This window comes from Puma concolor, chromosome C1 (genome assembly GCF_028749965.1).
Source record: "Puma concolor isolate L17-30 chromosome C1, mPumCon1.1.hap2, whole genome shotgun sequence".
NCBI lineage: Eukaryota > Metazoa > Chordata > Mammalia > Carnivora > Felidae > Puma > Puma concolor.
The window spans coordinates 191746252-191769593 of record NC_141674.1 but is presented as its reverse complement, the minus strand read 5'-3'; the positions used below and the strand labels follow the sequence as shown (position 1 = coordinate 191769593).

The following is a 23342-nucleotide window of genomic DNA, read 5'->3' as shown; positions in this document are numbered from 1 at the left end:
CACATATAGCTTGTATTTCTGACTTGCATTGTATTTATATTAAACAGAACTGTTCTATAGGTCCTTGATGGTTTTTTGTTTTAGGTAAAAGAGCCAGGAGATCAAAGTTTTAAAAACTGCTGCTCTATGGGAAAATGAACTAGTTGAAGGGGAAACAACAACAACAACAACAACAACAACAACAACAACAACACGCCAATCTATAGACTCTGACATTTAGGAGGCCCAACAGGACACAGAATGACCCCACAGAGATAAACCACCACTAGTCAATAAGGCCAGAACACAGGTTCACTCAAATATAAAAACGTGGTAAGGCTCACCAGAAGTGTGTGGAAATCCTCTAACATGAAGGTCAAAGACCAACACAAGTAAAAATGAAAAATAAACATCCCTGTGAAAAGACAAACAGTGTAAATAGAAAAAAACCTTCAAAAAGATTTTAATATCCTCAGAGAGAGGAGAATACTGCGTCCATGCAAAAACAGCTATGCTTAGAAATTAACATTCATAAAACTTGGAAAATTTGATGGCAGAAATAAATTCAATAGAAAAACACATCTCAGAAAGCATCACAGAGAGTAGAAAGAGAGAAAAACAAAGAGAAAAAACAAAAACAAAACACTGGTAATAAACTTAGAGGAGCACTCCAGAAAGGCCAACATGCAGAAGAGTCGAGTCAGAAACACCTGAAAAACGGTGTGTGTGTGTGTGTGTGTGTGTGTGTGTGTGTGTGTGTGTGTGTGTGTGTGTGTTGGGGGTGGGCTGGGGGGGGAGGAGGGGAATGAGGTTGCAGTAATGTTTCCCAAAACTGAAGGATATGTCTACAGACATAAAAGCTCTAGCAAATGCCCCAAGTACCAGCATAATAAATGATTTTAAAAACCACACACATCATGAAATTTCATATGATTGGAGGGGAAAAAACGGGAAGTTTTATAGGTGCAATGCAGATAAGTAGAGGCTTTCTCAACAATAATGCTGAAAACAAAATAAAATAGGAAGGAGTATGACTTCAACCTAGAATCTGACTTTAATAATCAAGTGTGAATGAAGAACAAAGACATCTTCAGACATAACCGTCAAAAAAAAAAAAAACCTCTCAAGAATCCTTTCCCAGAAATTTCCCAGATGTGTCTGAAATATATTGAGAAGAATATCACTAAACGAAATGAAACCATTATTAAAACCAGGAAAATATAGGGGCATCTGGGTGGCTCAGTCGGTTAAGTGTCTGACTTCAACTCGGGTCATGATTTCATGGTTTGTGAATTTGAGCCCCACATCAGGCTCCATGCTGACAGCTTGGAGCCTGGAGCCTAGAGCCTGCTTTGGATTCTGTGTCTCTGTCTCTCTCTGCCCCTCCCTGACTCATGCTCGCTCTCTCTCTCTCAAAAAGAAACATTTAAAAAAAACAGGAAAACATAATATTTGTGCAAGCAAAAAATTGTAATTATAGTACACTATGTGGCTCAGCTTTGAACCACATTTTACAGTCATACTAATGTAAAAACTGAGTATTAAAATATGTATATTGTGCACTTGAAACTAATGTTATAGTGTATGTTAACTAACTGCAATCTCTTTTTTTTTAACTTATTTATTTAAGTAATCTCTACCCCAACATGGTAGAACTCTCAAACCCCAGGATCAAGAGTCACATGCTATTCCACCTGAACCAGCCAGGTGCCTCTAACTAACTAGAATTCAAGTAAAAACTTAAAACTTTGAATGGAACCACAAAAGACTCTGAACAGTCAAAGCAATCTTAAGAAGAATAAAGCTGGAGGTAACATTCTCCCAGATTTCAAGATATACTACAAAGCTGAAGTAATCAAAACAGTATGGTACTGGTGCATAAATAGATATACACAGATCGTTGGAACAGAGCCCAGAAATAAACCCATTCTTATATAATCTATGATGAAGGATCCAAGAATAAACAATGGGGAAAAGACAGTCTCTTCAACAAATGGTGCCAGAAAAACTGGATCACTTTCTCACACCACAGACAAAAACAAATTCAAATTGGATTAAAGACCTAAATGTGAGACTTGAAACCATAAAACCCCTAGAAGAAAACACGGGCAGTAACTTGACAATCAGCCTTAGCAGCACTTTTCTAGATATATCTCCTCAAGCAAGGGAAACAAAAGAAAAAATAAACTATTAAAAATTTATCAAAAGAAAAAGCTTTTGCACATTGAAGGAAATCATCGACAAAGTGAAAAAGCAACCTACTGAATAGGAAAAGATTATCTTCTCTTGTAAAACAAAAATCTGACCAGAGACCGCCAGTGCTCCCTCTAGGCAACAACGAACCACAGCTGAGCAGGGGCGACCCAGTGTCTCCCCAACACTCAGCATTACACATTCCACTACCAAATAGTGTACATTTCTCCATATGCACCCCAACAAATGAGAAAAGGAACACGAAGATGCCATCTTTCAAGAATTAGAAATAGCACATATGTTTGCAGGATCGCATTGTCTACAATGCAACAGCAGATGTTTATTTCTCCAGTTGCTCATTCAGCCCCTTCAATGACTGAGGTCTGGCATGCCTAGTTTAAGAGGTGACAGGCTTGAACGAAACAAACTCAATCATTTTTGCTATGTCCTGCAAGCTTGCATTTATATATTTTCTTTTTCCTAAATACTGCAAAGTTTTTTACATGTGATACATGCAGAAGAAATTAAGCAGATCAGCATATTTTAAAATAATTGCAGACATTTTCCAATTTATACTGTCTGTAACTCTACTAAGAACGTTAAAAATGAGACTGCTTCAATGTTTTCCTCATTGTACTTTTGATTTAGAGGATACATATTATAAACCCGAATCAGAGAAAAATCTTTAAGGTCTCTCTGCCTTAGAATGGGGTTGAATGAAGCGGAGAGAGGCGGTATAACTTTAAAACAAAGACTATTAGTTTTATTTACATGCCACAACACAATCTTCAAATGACCTCTGCCTTCCCAAGTAACATTTTAACTAAAGTGACAGAGAATGGAATGCCACATTAGAATTGAAAGCAAGATAAAAGGTAGGAGTCCTAATCTACTGCTCTACATAGCATTATTCATGACAAGGGTTTCCCACTTTCTCAGACAGGGTTCAAAATGTCAGCTTTAACTATGTAGCAAATTTTAATAGGATGCTTCTAAATGGGTACCCTAAGAGGGCTACAAGGATTTCTTCATCTACAGCACATTCAGCTACTTCTCATCTGGCTCCAGGAGTAGTTTCCCAGCCTATTTCCTTTCATCTCTGATGCATTTGGGCTGCTGAGCGAACCGCTCCCCTAATTCTAGTTAGAAGCCGGAATAAAAATTTTGTTTTGTGTTTACGAAACATCAAAGTATGGGCAAGGAAGCCCTTGATGAAGGCCTCCCTGCTCTGCTTGCAGAATTACTCTGCCTGCAAGGTGCTACCCTCTGCTGTTGGAGGGATGGCATCAGGGAAGTGGTTGGAAAATGCAGTGCTAAAACAGCCATTTTTGATGTAAATTGTAAAATGTCCTTGAGGTCTTCAAAAATCTGACAGCAATTCTTCAAGCACGTATCAATTAAATTTTATATGATAGCAATACTGCTAAGCAAATAAATAGTTAAAATCATTGGGCTGCAGTAACACAGACTGGACCAACTAGCCATATCTTGTTCTCAGAACACTCAGAGGTAGAGAAGACAAGGTTTTTCCTACCCAGAGAAAGAGCCTGTTGTGAAGCGGAGTAATATTCAAAGTGACTCTATAAAGGACAAGGGAACAGGAAGCCAGAACTCTGCTGATGAATTACTTAAATGATTTAATGTGGCAAATATTAACACCCAGATTTTACCATCTTTCACTGACCACTTTAATTCTTTCTAGAAGAATTTTCCAACGTCAAAACACTCAGAGAAATGTTGTAGGATTACTAAAAAAAAATTGGTATTAGATGCTTTACCTTGACACTCTCAGACTTAATTTTCAAAATCAAAATGTTCTAAACAAATCCAAAAGCCTGCTACGGAAGAAAACACCTTAAAAATGTCATTCAAATTTAACTTTAGACACAGAAATACAAGTTGTAAATTTTGACCAGTTTATTTTTTTAATATTTATTTTTGAGAGAGAGAGAGAGCACGCGAGCGAGCATGCACACGAGTGGAGGAGAGGTAGTGAGAGAAGGAAACACAGAATCTGAAGCAGGCTACAGGCTCTGAGCTGTCAGCACAGAGCCAACCCAGGGCTTGAACCCACAAACCACGAAATCATAACCTGAGCCAGTCTGACGCTTAACCGACTGAGCTGCCCTTAACCAGTTCATATTAAAATAAGTGTAACTCCAGACCAACGTAGCAAGGTATTACCTACACCATTATTTCATAATTGGAAGGGTTTTTTAAATTTTTTTTTTAACGCTTATTGATTTTTGAGACAGAGAGAGACAGAGCATGAACAGGGGTGGGTCAGAGAGAGAGAGGGAGACACAGAATATGAAACAGGCTCCAGGCTCTGAGCTGTCAGCACAGAGCCTGATGCGGGGCTCGAACCCACAAACTGCGAGATCATGACCTGAGCCGAAGTCGGACGCTTAACCGACTGAGCCACCCAGGCGCCCCTGGAAGTTTTTATAATATAGAGAGGCAATGTCAGATTGAGGTACAAAGTCTCATTTTGATTTTAAATCAGTTTCAGACTTCTCCCTAATCCACAACACAACACATTGTAGCCATTCTATTATTCTGAGAAATGTAAATTAAAGATTGAAATCCTTTCACCTTCAAAATCGTCACCATCACACAAACCTGTCCCTGTTACGTACGTGAGGGGAGGCAGGGAAAGCACGATGACGTCCAAGTCAGGGAATCGTAATCTGAGTATTTCCCAGGTAACCAACAGCCCTACACAATGATTTATGAATGTTACCAGTGCTCCCCAAATCTACTGAGCCAACTGATTTATCTGTGCTAATAAAGAGTTTATGCTTTCAGGACACATCATACCCAAAACTCATCTCCTTCCAGGCAGAACTATGAGAAAGTGAGACCCAGCCAGCTCAGAACAAATCCATTTGGCTTGAGATTCTGGGAGCCAAGGAGAATTCTGCTCAGCTTTACTCCCAGTGCCCTCCCCCAGGAGATGCAAAGCCACCCACACACACTAAGGGTAGAAGAATGGGAAAGGGCAGAGCTTTCTTTCCCGGGAAAAACGCCAGAGTGAAAGTTCTGGGGGATGTAAACATATAACAGCTAGAGGAGAGCCATGGAAACCTTCTCCCCAAGCAAATGTGCTGTTCTGCAAACTTTCCTTGCCCCCTACAATATTTAGCGTTGCATTAAAGCAAATATTTTTAAAATACACAAGCATGTGCTGTTTAAAATGCCTAAAATTAAAAACAAACAAATTCCCCCTTATTGCCTGTCTAAAACCACCAACACATCCACTTTTTACCACCAGATATTTCTGAAGTAGATGACTGCTGGGCATACAAACTAGTTTAAAAACCTCCCCTTGCTGGTTCTGCCAGGATTCTAAACTGAGAGTCCCACTACACACCCCCAAATGAAGCACGATACGGCACCCACAGGTGCATCTTTCTGGATAGAGGGTTTTACTTTCTGGATTGTCAAGTCTTAAAAAAAAAAAATACCATGGCTTTCACATGATGAAAATCTACATTAACAGATCACGGTTTAGGGGCACCTGGGTGGCTTGGTCGGTAAAGCCTCCAACCCTTGATTTTGGCTCAGAGCACAATCTCGCAGTTCGTGAGTTTGAGCCCTACACGGAGCCTGCTTGGGATTCTCTCTCTCCCGCTCTCTCTCTCTCTGCCCCTCCCCTTCTTGCTCTTGCTTTCTCTCAAAATATAAATAAAACTTTTTTTTAAATATAATTTATTGTCAAGTTAGCTAACATACACTGTATACAGTGTGCTCTTGGCTTCGGGATGATTCATCACTTACATAAAACACCCAGTGCTTGGGGCGCCTGGGTGGCGCAGTCGGCTAAGCGTCCGACTTCAGCCAGGTCACGATCTCGCGGTCCGTGAGTTCGAGCCCCGCGTCAGGCTCTGGGCTGATGGCTCAGAGCCTGGAGCCTGTTTCCGATTCTGTGTCTCCCTCTCTCTCTGCCCCTCCCCCGTTCATGCTCTGTCTCTCTCTGTCCCAAAAATAAATAAAAAACGTTGAAAAAAAAATTTTAAAAAACACCCAGTGCTCATCCCAACAAGTGCCCTCCTCAACAGCCATCACACATTTTCCCCTCTCCCTTACCCCCACATCAACCCTCAGTTTGTTCTCTGTATTTAAGAGTCTCTTATGGTTGGCCTCCCTCTCAGTTTATAACTATTTTTTTTCCTTCCCTTCCCCATGGTCTTCTATTAAGTTTCTCAAATTCCACATATGAGTGAGAACATAGGATATGTCTTTCTCTGACTTATTTTACTTAGCATAACACCCTCCAGTTCTATCCACATTGTTGCAAATGGCAACATTTCATTCTTTTTCATTGCCAAATAGTATTACATTGTATATATAAACCACATCTTCTTTACCCATTCATCGGTTAATGATATTTGGGCTCTTTCCATAATTTGGCTACTGTTGAAAGCGCTGTTATAAACATTGGGGTACAAATGCCCCTATGAGTCAGCAGTCCTGTATCCTCTGGATAAGTTCCTAGCAGTGCTATTGCTGGGTCATAGGGTAATTCTATTTTTAGTGTTTTGAGGAACCTCCACACTGTTTTCCAGGATGGCTGCACCAGTTTGCATTCCCACCAACAGTGCAAGAGGGTTCCCGTTTCTCCACATCCTCGCCAATATCTGTTGTTTCCTCAGTTGTTAATTGTAGCCACTCTGACAGGTATAAGGTGTATCTCAATGTGGTTTTGATTTGTATTTCCCCTGATGATGAGCAATGTTGAGCATCTTTTCACTTATCTGTAAGCCATCTGGAAGTCTTCTTGGAAAGGTATCTATTCATATCTTCTGCCCATATCTTCACGGGATTATTTGTTTTTCAGGCATTGAGATTGGTAAGTTCTTAATAGATTTTGGATGCTAACCTTTATCTGACATGTCATTTGCAAATATCTTCTGCCATTCCATTGGCTGCCATTTAGTTTTGTTGATTGACACTTTGCAGTGCAGAAGCTTTTTATCTTGATGAGTTCCCAATAGTTTGCTTTTATTTTCCTTGCCTTTGGAGATGTTTCTATTCTTTGGGACAGCTTGAGAAGAACAGGTATTAACTCTGCTTTAAATGTCTGGTAGAATTCCCCTGGGAAGCCATCTGGCCCAGGACTCTTATTTATTGGGAGATTCTTGGTAACCAATTCAGTATCTTCCCTGGTTATGGGTCTGTTCAAATTTTCTATTTCTTTCCTTTTCAGTTTTGGTAGTGTGTGTGGGTGTCCAGGAATTTGTCCATTTCTTCCAGGTTGTCCAGTTTATTGGCATATAATTTTTCATAGTATTCTCTAATAATTGTATTTCTGTGGTGGTGGTTGTGATCTCTCCTCTTTCATTTGTGATTTTATCTTTGGGTACTCTCGCTTTTATTTTCTTTTTTTTTATGGTTTTTTCAACGTTTATTTATTTTTGGGACAGAGAGAGACAGAGCATGAATGGGGGAGGGGCAGAGAGGGAGGGAGGGAGACACAGAATCGGAAACAGGCTCCAGGCTCTGAGCCATCAGCCCAGAGCCCGACGCGGGGCTCGAACTCACGAACCGCGAGATCGTGACCTGGCTGAAGTCGGATGCTTAACCGACTGCGCCACCCAGGTGCCCCTCTCGCTTTTATTTTTGAGAAGTCTGGCTAGAGGTTTATCGATTTTGTTTATTCTTTCAAAAAAAAAAAAACAGCTCTTATATTCATTGATCTGTTCTACTAGTTTTTTGGATTCTGTATTGCTTGTTTATGGTCTAATCTTATTTCTCTTCTGCTGACTTTGGGGTTTCTTTGCTGCTTTGTTTCTATTCCTTGAGGTGTAAGCTTAGATTCTGTTTTTAGAATTTTGTTGCTTCTTGAGACAGGCCTGGATTGCAATGTATTTTCCTCTTAGGACTGCCTGTGCTGCATCCCAAAGGGTTTAGACGGTCATGTTTTCATTTTCATTTGCTTCCATATATTTTTAAATTTCTTCTTTAATTTCTTGGTTGACCCATTCATTATTAGGGTGTTCTTTAACCTCCATGCATTTGGAGGCTTTCCAAGTTCTTTCTTGTGGTTGATTTCAAGTTTTATAGCACTGTGATCTGAAAATATTCATGGTATGATCTCAATCCTTTTATATTTGTTGAAAGGTGTTTTGTGACCCAATATGTGATCTATTTTGGAGACTGTTCCATGTGCACTCGAGAAGAATGTGTATTCTGCTGCTTTGGAAAGAAAAGTTTTGAATAAATCCATCAAGTCCATCTGATTCAGTGTATCATTCAAGGCCATTGTTTCTTTATTGATTTTCTGCTTAGATGATCTGTCCATTGCTATAAGTGGAGTGTTCAAGTCACCTACAATTACAATATTATTATCTATAAGTTTGCTTATGCTTATGATTGATTTATATATTTGGATTCTTTCAAGTTGGGGGCACAATTACAACTGTTAGCTCTTCTTGATGGATAGACCCCTTAATTATGATATAATGCTCTTCTTCATCACTTGTTACAGTCTTTAAAGTCTAGTTTTTAAGTATGGCTACTCCAGATTTCTTTTGACTTCCAGTAGCATGATAGATGGTTCTCCATCCCCTCACCTTCAATCTGCATATGTCCTCAGGTCTAAAATGAGTCTCCTGAAAACAGCATATATATGGATCTTGGTTTTTTATCCATTCTGATACCCTATGTCCTTCGATTGGGGCATTTAGTCCATTTACATTCAGAGTGATTACTGAAAGATATAGATTTAGTGTTATTGTGTTATCCGTAGGTTTCATGTTTGGAGTGACATCTCTGGTCCTTTGGAGGCTTTGTTGCCTTCTATCCACAGAGTCCCCATGAGGATCTCCCACAGAGCTAGTTTAGTGGTCATGAATTCCTTTAGTTTTTGTTATCTCTCTCTGCCCCTGCTTGCTCTCACTCTCAAAACTTTTTTAAAAAGAAATAGGTCATAGTTTCCATTAATACATTCTTCTGTCATCGGATTTGGCTACCCAACAACTCCTAAGGAATGTAACACTAAGCAATTAAGAGTTAATTCCCTCCCAGAAAGGTCCCTTACAGGAACCGGAGACTACACCCTTCTCTGGGGATTTAAAACAGCTGAGTACCTTCACAGGTGTAGCCCCTCCCACACCCTTCATCTGCTTTGTTCTCAAATCCTTTGTTGCCACTGTATTCATTTCATAATTTTCTGCCCTTTCATAGCCTACTTTTTCCACATCATTACAAAAGGACAAGTAGACACACAAGCAACGATTTCTGGTCCTTATAAATGAAGTCCTTATAAGCATGTTGCCAATGGGGTGCCTGGGTGGCTCAGTCAGTTGAGCACCCACCTCTTGATTTCAGCTCAGGTCATGATCCCAGGCTCGTGGGATGGAGCCCATGTCCAGCTCTGCAGTGAGCCTGGAGACTGCTCATGATTTTCTCTCTCTCTGCCCCTTTCATCTTATTATTTAAAACAAAACAAAAAAAAATGCTCTTATTTAAAACAAAAAGAAATTTTTTTTAAAGAAGAATGTTGCCAACTTAAAATGTTAATGGAAGCCCTACTGTGCTGGTCTATTAAACCAGTCAGTCATGACCTGGTTCCTCTACTTGCCATCCTTACCTCCTCAGTAATCCCCTAACCTCTAAGGGCTTCCCTGGAGTCTGTACTTCTTAGAACTAATCAAAGCAAAGTTCTATGGAGGGCCTTCTTGAGGATTACATTCTAGAAACAAAAAACTTCCCAATTGTTGCATTTAATAAATGTAATCTTTCATATATGTGGTTGTCAGCATCTTCTATAGTTTCCTTTTGGTTACTATCTTAAATTTGAGCTACTGAACATCTTGTTTATGGACTATCTTTCCAACTTGCTAAGATCATTATCACCTTACTCCACAAGCTCAATTTGGTAAACCCCCAAAATAAGTGACTGTGCCCAGGAGCTGATTTTACAGTCACCTAGCAGTAGTTCTAGCACACTAAAGTTAGCACCTGTGTCTTGCTAACCAGTTTTTACTTCAAAGCAATAATCAAAGGGTAGGGGTGTCAGAAGGTAAAGGAGGGTGAGTCAAGTATCCTCCAAGGTTAGAAGGCACTTTGGACCCAAAACAAAGCAAACCACTCCATACGGAGCTTAATTCAGGGTAACTTACTAATGGAGCGAGGGGGTGTGTGGAAATCTGGCAGACAAATGACCCAGGCAGCACACAGCTATTATCCACCCTTACTCTCCACGTCTGGACCTTAGCCCACAGATTGTATAGGGCAAGGGGCACTGTGGTAAGGTCAACAGGTAGCCATCTAAATTGACACCATCTGTGTACCAGAGGATCTCTACTAGTTAATGTGAAGTGAGGGCCTTCAGAGAGGCAGCCATCTCTACCAGTTATGTAAAGTGGGAGCTTCTGTGTACCAGCCATCTCTACTAATTTCTGGAGTCTTCTGTGTGCCACTTTAGAGATCAGAACTAGCCTTCCACATTCCAGTCAGAGCATACATTTTACCTCCATGGAACCTGAACACATAGCCCTGAGGGAGGTCATTAGACAAATAGGAACAAGATGGAAGACCAAAGATGGAGTCAGTGTTGTCAGCACTCTCACAAGGGGAAAGAAAGGTTTGGGGGTTTTAAGAGAAACACATAGGGGTGCTTGTGTGGCTCAGGGGGTTAAGCATCCAACTCTTGATTTTGGCTCAGGTCATGATCTCATGGTTGGTGGGTTCTAGTCCCATACCTGGCTCTGTGCTGACAGCGTTGAGCCTGTTCAGGATTCTCTCTTTCCCTCTTTCTGCCTCTTCCCTGCTCCTGCTCTTGCTTTCTCCCTCTCAAAAGAAATAAACTTTAAAAAAATTTTAAAGAAATATATGAAAAAGAATGTTTGAGGCTTTAATATTTCTAAGAAAAACCATAAACACAACATAACAGCTACTGAATGATTTTTGTTTGTTTTCTTTAGAGCAGCATCCAAAGGGGATCCGAAGGACTGCCCATGGACTCACCTGAATTGAATGGTATATGATACTGAGGTGCACACAGATGAAGCTTTCATAGCAACTTGGTTCTATCAACCTAGCAGCATCTTACAGAAATAGGTAATAAAACTAGGGAGTCAACTGTGGCCGCTGGAGCTGGTTCATAGGTTGTTGATTCTCTTATTCTGAGAACGTGGAAGAATCATACTTCACCACCCATTCGAATTCAGGTTTGACATGTAACTGGCCAAAGAAATTTGAGCGTAAGTAATATGCGTCTCTCTGTGCAGAAGCTTTAAGAGCCAGTGCATCAATTTACATTTTCCTTGATTTTCTATAATCATGGAAACATTGTAAGATGGAGCCTCCATGTGGGGCCCCAGATGATAAAATGAGATCTCCTATGACCCACCAGGGGCTGACAGCATGACCGAGAAATAAGCTGATTACTCTAAGCCAGAGATTTTCAGATTTGTTACGGCAGCATAGCCTGAACTTTTCTGATGCCATACTAAATTTTAAACCCCAATATGTAAGGCACAGTACTGTGCTACACTTGTGGGAAACTCAAATGCAGAAGTCAGGCAGGGTAGAAAGTAGTATTGCATTAAATGTATATGAGAATCAGAGAGACCAAACATAACCGTGCTTGGGTCATGGAATGAAGTATAAAATTCTAGTTTCCATTGATTGAAAACCGTCTAAAGCCTTGGAGTGAAACCCCTTTCTAAAGAAGAGGGGGGAGAGAAGTCAGCTTTCCATTGACAGATGATAGCATGAGCAGCAGTCAGCAAGGAAAACACAGGAAGACAGGAAGAAAGGAAGACAGGAAGAAAGGAAGACAGGACAGGAGATAGCTGAGTGAGGGGGCAGCACGGATTGCAGGAATAGTCATAGGAAATAAGGTTGGAAATATAAGGTGCAATAGAGCATGACAGGCCTTGAATGCCTCACCATAAAAATGTTAACAGCAACAATAATAAAAACCATTTTGTCCCAACACATTTTAGGGCATTACATATATTACTCATTGGATTGTCACAATCACCCGCTGAGCTACTTGTTTCATCTGTAAAAGGGAAATTGTAAGAGGCTGGTATCCGTGGCTCACTGCTATGAGTCTTGCATCCAAGTGAGGCTCTCGGGAACACAACATCAATGTCCTAGAGGGGGATGAGCAAGTTCATCAACTCAGCCACCCCGATGATAGCAGCTGGACCCTAGACAATGACATGATGCTCGTCAAGCTCTTCTCTCCTGCAGCCCTCACTACCTGGGTGTCCTCCATACCTCCACCTGTGTACCCACTAGCACCCAATGCCTTCTCTCTGGCTAGGGCAACACCCTGGGCTCTGGAACCAACGACCCCGACCTGCTGCAGTGCCTGGACGCCACACTGCTGAGTCAGGCCCGGGGGAAGCCTCCTACCCTGGGCAGATCATGAAGAACATGGTTTGCGCTGGCTTCCTCAAGAGAGGCAAGGACTCCTGCCAGGGTGACTCTGGTGGCCCTGTGGTCTGCAATGGTGAGCTCCAGGAAATTGTCTTCTGGGACTATGGATGCACCCAGAAGAAGAAGCTGGGAGTCTACACCAAGGTGTGTGATTTTTGTAGACTGGACTAAGGAGACCATAGCTGCCAACAGCTAAAACCCCAATTCCCTCTACCATCACTATGCTAATAAAGTGAGCCTGTTAACAAAACAAAAAACAAAACAAACAAACAAAAAATACAGCAACATGCAGGTACAGTACACTGCCCAAAGTCACAAAGTGAGTAAATATCAGAATCAGGACTTGAACTCGGACAGGGTCTGTGATATTAACCACCACACTACATTTCCTGCCACCGACCTTAGACTAAGAGGTGAGGAGACCCATTTACACTTCAAGGAAAGGGAGTCCCACGATTAGTATCGTGTTTCAGAAAGATTAGTTGTGTCACATATACGATGAATCAAAGAACACTGCTATGCAGGTAGAGATACCTTTTAGAAATCACCGAAACTAACCAGGTAAAAGACATTACGCCCCTGTATGAAGACAGGGACTAGTAACTATGAATCAGTAACTCAGAAAGTTGTATAGGGTCAGAACAACATGACTTTTGCCTATTTATGTGGGGGGGTGATACAGCTGGCTTCAAGTTCCTAGATATTCCTCTTGCTGAGAGAGTCTAATTCCCCTCTCATTAAATTTAGGCTTTCTTACAGACTCGCCTGACCCCATAGATTGTGGCAGAAATGACCCTACGTCCTAAGAAACCCAGAAGCTCCTTCCTGGCTCTCTTGCAAATGCTAGGAACCCTGAGTCACCTTGTAAGCACAAATGCCCAGCTAAGAGGCTTTGTCAGAAAGCCCCAACAGTACATGCAGAGGGCACAGCTGGGCCCAGCCTTCCAGCTCTCTATGCCTGGGTGCCAGGCATGTGAATCCAGCCATCTTGGACCCTGCAGACCGGCCACCAGGTGAATATCACCAAGTGACCCCAGCCGACACTGCATGGAACAGAAGCATTCCCCTAGCCAAACTATAGCAAATACCCGACCCATAAGCCCACGAGGTACAATGATGTCGGTATGTTAAGACCGTGTGTTTTAGAATGATTTCTTAACACTGGACTAGGTCACTGGAACATGGCATTGATTAAAGGAACCCTGAAATTCAACCATCTCTATTAAAATCACTGGCTGGTGTGCTCAACCCCTCACTTCCCGGAGTTAGAATCTGTGCACTGGCCCCAAGGACTGGTATTCTTAGCAAGTTCCACTACCCCAAGTGCTTCTTAGACTAAGGTTGGAGATTAGAATCAAAACCATCTACACAACAAAAATGGAGCCAAAAAGGCTGGTTCACCACAAAATGAGTGCTACATGAAAACTTCCATCGTTACCCATCTGCCCTGGCTCACTCCACTGCCATCCTCTGCCCAGGCTGCAGTATGAAGCATCTTGGAAGCTTTTAAATCGGCCAAATACTGAGCCCCAGCCCAAAGCAATTACTGGGAGCAGTGTTTAGGTGATTCTAATACGCAGCCAGTATTCTAATACTAAGAGCCTCTGGTTCGCAGTTAACCGTGAATACGTTATTGCTTTACAAGCAAAGAAAGTATAAAAACAAAAGCCTTCCTAGGTCTGGCTTGATTGCCCCAAACTCCAGAGATGACCTCCAGGTACCACCTGAGTAAAAGATCACATCAGAAAGAAGGGCAATTTCTCCTCCCAAGAAATCTAAAATGACTTTCGTGTGTATATCACTTCAGTCAAACATTTTTTAAATATATGAAGTAAATGTTTTCAGTTTCTCAGCATGTTTCAGGAAAGAGTGAAAACAGGAGTTTGAGGAGCAGACGTATATTTCTGCTTTCAACATCTCTATTGGAAAGACTGGATGTTAAACAGCTTTTAAAGGGAAAATTTCATTTTAAAGAACTTTAGTATTTGCACTGGGCACTCACCACCACATAGATTATATCTTCTTCTTGTGCTGATATTAAAACTTTTTTTTTTCTGATATGAAGAATTCCGGAGTAAAATCTAAAGAATACTAATAGAGCTAAATACAAGATATCGAAATGACCTCTGCCCCTTTTGTAACAAAGCATTGTCCTTGTCCAATTCTCGGTGGTGAGGAAAAGCACTCAGGATGTCAAAGGCACAAAGAATACACCTTTTTCTATAAAACAAATGCTCTGTCTCAACACTGTTAATATTCAGAGATTAGAAAATGAGGTCAGTAATGACAAACGCAATCGTGTCACCCTCGTCAGCCGGTGCTATTACGTGTAAGTGGAAATAACCAAATAGTCTTCAATAAATATCGATTACTCATCCAGCAAACATACCTACTATGTGCCAGGTGGTAGCAGATCAGGCGAAAGGAAATCTCCCCAGGATTTACCCCAAAGAGGGCTGCCTGAACCTGACAAAATCATTCCAGTCTGTGCCCAGGTGAACTCCCCTGGAAAGGCGTGTCACTGTTTTCTGAAGGGGAAACTAAGGCAGAAAATGAACAAAGCTCTTTCACACCAACACGGAGTGCAACTCAAGGGCGGAAGTGTTTTTCCAACACTCCTGTTGGATTTTGCACTGCATTCTTCACATTCTTGGGTGTGCCGAGTCCCCTTTGGAATTAGCCAAAAGCACTGGTGTGAGGAGTGAATCAGCGTAGTTTATAAGGCAGAATTAGCAAGATGTACTTACCAGGCATTAAGGTTCTACATTTTTATAACAGATGGTTATTAGGACAATGAAAAATGCCTTGTGGCCTGCTTTAAAGAAAAACACTGACGTTAGGAGGAGAAATTTTCAGTGTTTTCATTATCTGTTCTTGATGGTCCTTAGGGATCCAAACAGTTCACACAGACTTTGCAGATCGCTTTACTTCTCAGGCTTAATGTGCCCCAGCAGAGAAATTAACAAACAATAACCACCGAAATTCGTTTTAGGAGGATTTCTGAAGTAATACTGGTAAATTAATCGAGACCCACAAATTATTTCAACCACAGCTAAAACACTGTATTTCTAAAACAAAATGTGCCATTAGACAGCCAGATCCAGAAAAATCAAGAAAACTCTCAGAGGTTGACAGACAGCACATTTAATAAAATAGGAGTTATAAAGGCGTAAGAGGAAATTAACTCAAATGCCTCAGGTTATGTGATAAGGACTCAGTATTTTCAACTTTTCTGACTTTAAAGACTTTTCTGCTGCACTTCCTTGTTCCTGTGCTGAGCAAGAAGCTCTTTATTGACCACTTTCAAAGATAAATAAGTGAGCACAGAGCTATATAATTTAGAGAACTAAATACGCTCTCCTTAGAGTTTCGGAGGATGCTATTAACCTAGCATCAGTAATAACTGTCCTCTTAACTGTTATTCTCATAAGTAGAGAGGGATTTATAACTATCCTGGTTCTATAGCTTGATTCAAAATATTTACTGAGCATCTGCTAAGAGTAAACCACAGCATTGGTCAACATGGCAATACAAAGTGTTATAAAGATAGCTCTTTACCATTCCTAATATAGCTGGGGAAACAGAAAATAAAATCCAAATCACCAAAGGAGTGGTTGAGAGATGCTTTTTCAACTTCTAACTTTCATGTGATATGCCATCTTCTAACCAGAGTAAGAAGTTTAACGATTTCTGGGTTGTTGTTTTTTTAATCTTTGTATCTCACCTGCTCACACCAACTCTCAGCACAGAGATGTTCACACAACAAGAGCCCAAAAAGGATTGATTTCACTTGGTCTCCCTTTTGAATAGTTGGCTACATAGTGGTGAGAGTTGGCCCTAAAGTCTGTGCCAATGAGAAACAACCAGGCCACAAAGTGCAGATTAAAATCCAACATTATGACCTCCACTGACATTTTTACCATTCACAGGTCAGAAATGGTGTGTATACAACTAATTCTAACATTCCACCTTCTTTGGAACTCATTACCAGATTCTCGCAGTTTCTTTCTGCTACTATTTAAGGAAATTCTTAGGTAGGGTTTGTAGACAGGGAGTAGAACAGGAGATTGCAAACTAAGTCAAGATAAAGTGAGTATATTCAGCTTGGAGGGGCATACCTAAGACGGACAGGAAAAGCTTGTCCTACGAAGTTAACAATGAAACATCTGACCTTTGCATTACTTAGCAGATTTACAAAATGTTTCCACAAGCAAGATCTCATTCATTCTGTCCACATGACAAAATTTGTGTCCCCCTTGTACAAAACAGAACTGTAAGGCTGAAGGAGTAAACGGCAGGCGGCAGAGCTGAAGAACAAATCCAGATTTCGTACCAAGGCGGTGCTATTTGCTTAAGACCAGAAATAACTCACCCTCAAAGAGGGGATCAAAACAAATGATCTCCGGTTTGAGCTTCTCCCTGACCTAGAATTGCCGTATTAAAAAAAAAGAAAGAAAAGAAAGAAAAAAAAAAAAGGTAGCAACTAACTGTATACCACCTCTAGTAGGGCCAGAAAGACAAATAGCTTAGATCAACTCAATTGTAATTAGCTAAACAAAGGACAAATCATCCATAAATTTCTAGAATTCCTTAAGAAGATACATGTCATCCATGTGAATAATTTAGATGAAGTCTTGCCTTGGAACCACTCAGGATCACTTCCAGAACTTGTCTTTTAATCCTACGGTGACCGCAGAAATAGGTAATTCTTCATCTCAATTTGAAAAACAGCATCCCTAGGATAATAGTGACAATCATTTTCAGCAAGTTTCTTAGACCTAAATGAAGCAGGTCCTGAGCTGCTTAAGTTTTACATTATGATTTGTTCTTGTAAGAGGAGATCTCTATATTAAAGCGCTGGTTCCTGATTTCCAAAGGAATTCATCTGGAGGAGACTATTTATTGAAAAAAAAATCGTTCACATATAAGAATTCAAAATTCATATCACATATCATAATCATTCTTCAATTAATCAAATTTGATGAGGAATTCTAATAACGTTTCACTGTTAAGTTTTTTATATATTAAAAAACAATATAGCAATCACCGTCTAATGTGTAAGACCTAACCACTGCACAGATGATGTTCTAAATTTGAACTTGAAAGGAAAACCCATCAGCGTGTCTGCTTGATTTCTTTAATCTATTCATGTAGGTTAATTACCTGACACTCATTAAGATGACTCTGAGCTTCTTTAAATTTCTGACCATATTAACCTCTCCAACTAATCCTTATTAGAAAAATATTAAAGAGTGTTCATTGCTATTACAAATTGAATTTGAAATGATGAAACAATTATCAAATAAATGGAGTAGAAAACGAGGTTATATGCATGAGAAGATTCAATGCATCAAACATTTTACCTCCATTATTATAAAATAAAGGTCTTAAGGTCTATATCCAGGAAATGTGCTTAAAGATCAGTCCTTGAAAGAAATCTCTCCACTCCACTCTTAGTCTACCTGTGGGGGGACAAACAAAAACTTCAAGTTCGTTATTAACAGAATTATTCAGGAAAAAAAATCTTATTTTTTTATGTTATTTTAAACCAAACAATTGGACAAAAAGATTCAACTATCTAGCTCAGTGAGTCTATATAAAACAATCACTTAATATTATGAGTCTCACATACCCTATCATTCATTTTGCAAATAAAATGATGCAGACCTATAAAGTACTGGTCAACATCACAAAAGCATGAACTATGAATGGGTGTTACTTCTAAAGACTGAAAACTCATCACTTCAGTTCTAGGACAAAAAAGAAAATACAAAGACATTTCCTCTACAGACAAATTTCATTTAAAAGTTGCCCTATGCCCTTCATCAGACAATGTACCATACTCCGCATGTTTTTTCTTTAAGATATTATGGATAGTGTTAGCAGTGATATTTTGTAAATGTTCACTTAAGCTATACTAGAACTACAGGGCAAAAGAGCTACAAAAGTCTATATTCAGGCAACCGAGTGAAGCAAATGGGAGAATTAGGAGAAGGAACTTAAGGAAAAGGAGGGAAAAATTGCAAGGTATATTTACCACAAATGACAAGGGATTAAAATCCTTAATACAGAAAGAGTTCTCCCAAAAAGTGTCTATTGTCCATTTTTTTCTTTCAAACTATCAATAGCAAGAGCCAAAGGCAAAACACACACAGCAGAAATTAACTTCATTAGTACTGTTTTTTTTTCCAAAGATTTTTTTTAAGTAATGTCTATACCCAACATGGGGCTCAAACCCACAAACCTTGAGATCAAGAGTCACATGCTCTACCGAGTGGGCCAGCCAGGTACCCCAGTACTGCTTTCTTAAATGGCAAAATGTTCACCCCTTCATATTAACAAAAGTGAAAAAAGGTGCATTCTCAAGCATGGTTGTAATCAGAACTCATCGGATTTCTTACTAAAGTCTGTAGGAAGACTGTACCAAAGTTTCACAAACATACACTTCTACTGATTCAGGAGTTCCAATTTAAGGAATCAATCTAAGGAAATAACGAAGGTTATTCAAAAAATTTGAGAGACAGATGTTCACAACAGCACTGTTCATCACTGTGAAAAATCTAACAACCTGAATATCCAACAATGGTATACTGCTGAAATGTGTGATATATGCATATATATTATGTGAACACACATATGCACACATACACATTTTTTTAAATATGAAATTTATTGTCAAATTGGTTTCCATACAACACCCAGTGCTCAACCCAACAGGTGCCCTCCTCAATACACATCACCCACCGTCCCCTCCCTCCCACCCCCCATCAACCCTCAGTTCTCAGTTTTTTGTTTTTGTTTTTTTGTTGTTGTTGTTGTCCTCAGTTTTTAAGAGTCTCTTATGTTTTGGCTCCCTTCCTCTCTAACCTTTTTTTTTTTTTTTTTCCTTCCCCTACCCCATGGTTTTCTGTTAAGTTTCTCAGGATCTACATAAGAGTGAAAACGTATGGTATCTGTCTTTCTCTGTATGACATATTTCACTTAGCATAACACTCTCCAGTTCCATCCACATTGCTACAAAAGGCCCTATTTCATTGTTTCTCATTGCCACGTAGTAGTCCATTGTGTATATAAACCACAATTTATCCATTCATCAGCTGATGGACATTTAGGCTCTTTCCATAATTTGGCTATTGTTGAAAGTGCTGCTATAAACATTGGGGTACAAGTGCCCCTATGCATCAGCACTCCTGTATCCCTTGGGTCAATTCCTGGCAGTGCTATTACCGGGTCATAGGGTATATCTATTTTTTAATTTTTTGAGGAAACTCCACACTGTTTTCCAGAGTGGCTGCACCAGTTTGCATTCCCACCAACAGTGCAAGAGGGTTCCCGTTTCTCCACATCCTCACCAGCATCTATAGTCTCCTGAGTTGTTCATTCTAGCCACTCTGACTGGAGTGAGGGGGTATCTGAGTGTGGTTTTGATTTGTATTTCCCTGGTGAGGAGTGATGTTGAGAATCTTTTCATGTGCCTGTTGGCCATCTGGATGTCTTCTTTTAAAAAAAAATTTTTTTTAACGTTTATTTATTTTTGAGACAGAGCATGAATGGGGGAGGGTCAGAGAGAGAGGGAGACACAGAATCTGAAACAGGCTCTAGGCTCTGAGCTGTCAGCACAGAGCCTGACACGGGGCTTGAACTCACGGACCGCGAGATCATGACCTGAGCGGAAGTCGGACGCTTAACCGACTGAGCCACCCAGGCGCCCCTGGATGTCTTCTTTAGAGAAGTATCTATTCCTGTTTTCTGCCCATTTCTTCCCTGGATTATTTGTTTTTCGGGTGTGGACTTTGGTGAGCTCTTTATAGATTTTGGATACTAGCCCTTTGCCGATATGTCATTTGCAAATATCTTTTCCCATTCTGTTGGTTGCCTTTTAGTTTTGTTGATTGTTTCCTTTGCAGTGCAGAAGCTTTTTATCTTGATGAGGCCCCAATAGTTCATTTTTGCTTTTAATTCCCTTGCCTTTGGGGATGTGTCAAGGAAGAAATTGCTGCAGCTGAGGTCAGAGAGGTTTTTTTCCTGCTTTCTCCTCTAGGGTTTTGATGGTTTCCTGTCTCACATTCAGGTCCTTTATCCATTTCGAGTTTATTTTTGTGAATGGTGTAAGAAAGTGGTCTAGTTTCATTCTTCCGCATGTTGCTGTCCAGTTCTCCCAGCACCATTTGTTAAAGAGACTGTCTTTTTTCCATTGGATATTCTTTCCAGCTTTGTCAAAGATTAGTTGGCCATACGTTTGTGGGTCTAATTCTGGGGTTTCTATTCTATTCCATTGGTCTATGTGTCTGTTTTTGTGCCAATACCATGCTGTCTTGATGATTACAGCTTTGTAGTAGAGGCTAAAGTCTGGGATTGTGATGCCTCCCGCTTTGGTCTTCTTCTTCAATATTACTTTGGCTATTCAGGGTCTTTTGTGGTTCCATACAAATTTTAGGGGTGCTTGTTCTAGCTTTGAGAAGAATGCTGGTGCAATCTTGATTGGGATTGTATTCAGTGTGTAGACAGCTTTGGGTAGTATTGACATTTTAACACATACACGTTTTTAAGTTACCTCTTACACAAATTCTGTGTGCCAGGTACTAGCACACAGGTACTAGCACACACTCCTAGCATTTTACAAATGTTAATTCATTTATTCCTCATAACAACTCCATTATATGGGCATTATCATTATCCTCGTGCCAGAGATGAGGCAATTAAAGCAGGAGGCTAAATACCATTCCCCAAGTTACACAGCTAGTAAGTAGAAGAGCTGAGATTTGAAGCCAGGCAATCTAGCTCCATAGGACATACACAGCCACATAGAAACATATTATCTCTTATAGTGGAATTATAAGACTATAAATAGAATATTTTATGTATCTATGTTTTAATTTTCCAACTTGATCATGTATTATTCTTACAAGAAGAAATTCGTTTTAATGCACAAATAGAGTAACTCAGGAAATAGGGAAGGATAGGAAATGTGAAGTCCAAATCATCAAGATAGACATGGGAGTGGAGGCTTCAAAAACAGAACGGAATGAATCTAAGACAAAAGCAGGAGGCCCATATCTGAGCTTAATTTTTTATCTGATCGTCTTAATTGGTCAATGTCAAATACTTTGGGAAAGGTATTCATTTGAAGCTCTATTTCCCAAAGGCTCTTATTATACATAACAGTAATTATTCTGTGGGACACTAATAGATAGCAAGGCACCACAATCACATGGTTTTATACACCAGATTAAACAAAGGTAAAAAATGATTCCTTTGCCGCAAAATATATTCAAACCTTCAGTGACTCTACCAGAGACTAACATTTCCCAACTTATTTGTCCGTGAAATTATTTTCCAAAGATCTCTTCCTAATACCAAGGCTGTATGAAGCCCACTCTGGAAAAACCTGGATTGGAATACGTCCACTCATTCATTCCAACAATTACCAAGTGCGTATAACGCGGCAGGCTCTCCTTCGCACAGCGATGCAAGCTGCCAACAGGGAAGACCACTTCTAGGCCCAGCTCACCACTCACCAGCCCTTGTAAGACTGTTTACTCAGAGTAGAAGAGGGTCAATATCACCTGTTCCCCTGCTCTAACGGAAATGTAATGAGTTTGCAAAGCACATTCCCACATGTTAGCAGTATAATCCTATGCAAACAACTACCTCCTCTCCACTCTCCAGGGCTAGGTTGCCATCACTGGTACATCACCGTTTCCAACACCTTGGCTGGAGAGACAGGTGGGATTAAAAAGACTAGTTTCAGGGGAACTCTGACCAACAAATACAAAGGCATCCACACCCAGACACTTTTAAGGGGCTGCACCAATTAGTGAGAACTCATCCGTGGGAACCTCTTATTTATCAGAGAGGCATCATTGGTTCAGATCTCTACCACAAAAAAACCTGCCTCAGCCCCTGGCACTTGAGAAAAATTATTCTGTTCTCATCAAGGAGTTGTGGAGGCACTACACAGTAGCATGGAATAGGGTCCTCTTCACAGATCCTGAGCACCACCAAAATCAAGCCAATGAATTAGGCAGGTTAATTTCCCATACCCAATTCTCCAGCCAGCTTAATTCCTTAAAAGCCTGAAATTGCTGCCTTTACACACATATAAATATAAACCACAAATACAAATGTTCTCTGCAATTGTATTTCTTGCTAAGCTTCGCTTACTTGAAAGATTATTTGGAGGGTGTCCTGTGTTTTCGAACGTGCTGAGGGTTTTTTGCAACTAACACTCTGTACGCTTTTCCACCAGGCAAACAAACCTCTAATCCTCTAAAGCCAGCAAATGGCAGACCCCTTTATGAGCAGCAGGATTCATCCTTGAACATGGAAGTCAAATAACCATTCTATTGTCTTTTTGCTAAACTACTCAAAAAATAGGTATGTGTCACCCATTCTTTGTTTCCAGACTGGCAAAACAAAAGGGATCTACAAAGTTACTTGGAAAATAATGTCCCATAAGGTTCCATTACCACCCAGGAAGCCCTGCTCCAAGACTCTCAGCATCCCTACAAAGGTAAAACAAGTAGGAACAAAAGACACATAAAAAGAATAAAAGATGGTTAATGATTTAAAGGGCTGGGTGATAAATACACGATTGCAAAGTGTTTCACAATAAAGTTTTTTTTTTAATGAAAAAGAAGGAAGCAATGGCCATTAGACAACAAAAACCAAGGATATTATATTCCTGTATCTGACTTAATAATTCTAAATGGATTTATGAAACGCATTCTCTATCAAAAACCATGACAAGACTCCCAGTGCTATATTGTTTT

The 23342-nt window shown here is 40.2% G+C and overlaps 1 protein-coding gene and 1 pseudogene across 4 annotated transcripts in view; one reads left to right on the top strand and one right to left on the bottom strand.

The window, feature by feature from the left end:
- Nucleotides 1-23342, bottom strand: part of PARD3B (par-3 family cell polarity regulator beta) — a 1009985-nt gene that overhangs the window by 932249 nt on the left and 54394 nt on the right. The window lies entirely within an intron of this gene.
- On the top strand, nt 4836-12766 carry LOC112848363 (anionic trypsin pseudogene; annotated as a pseudogene).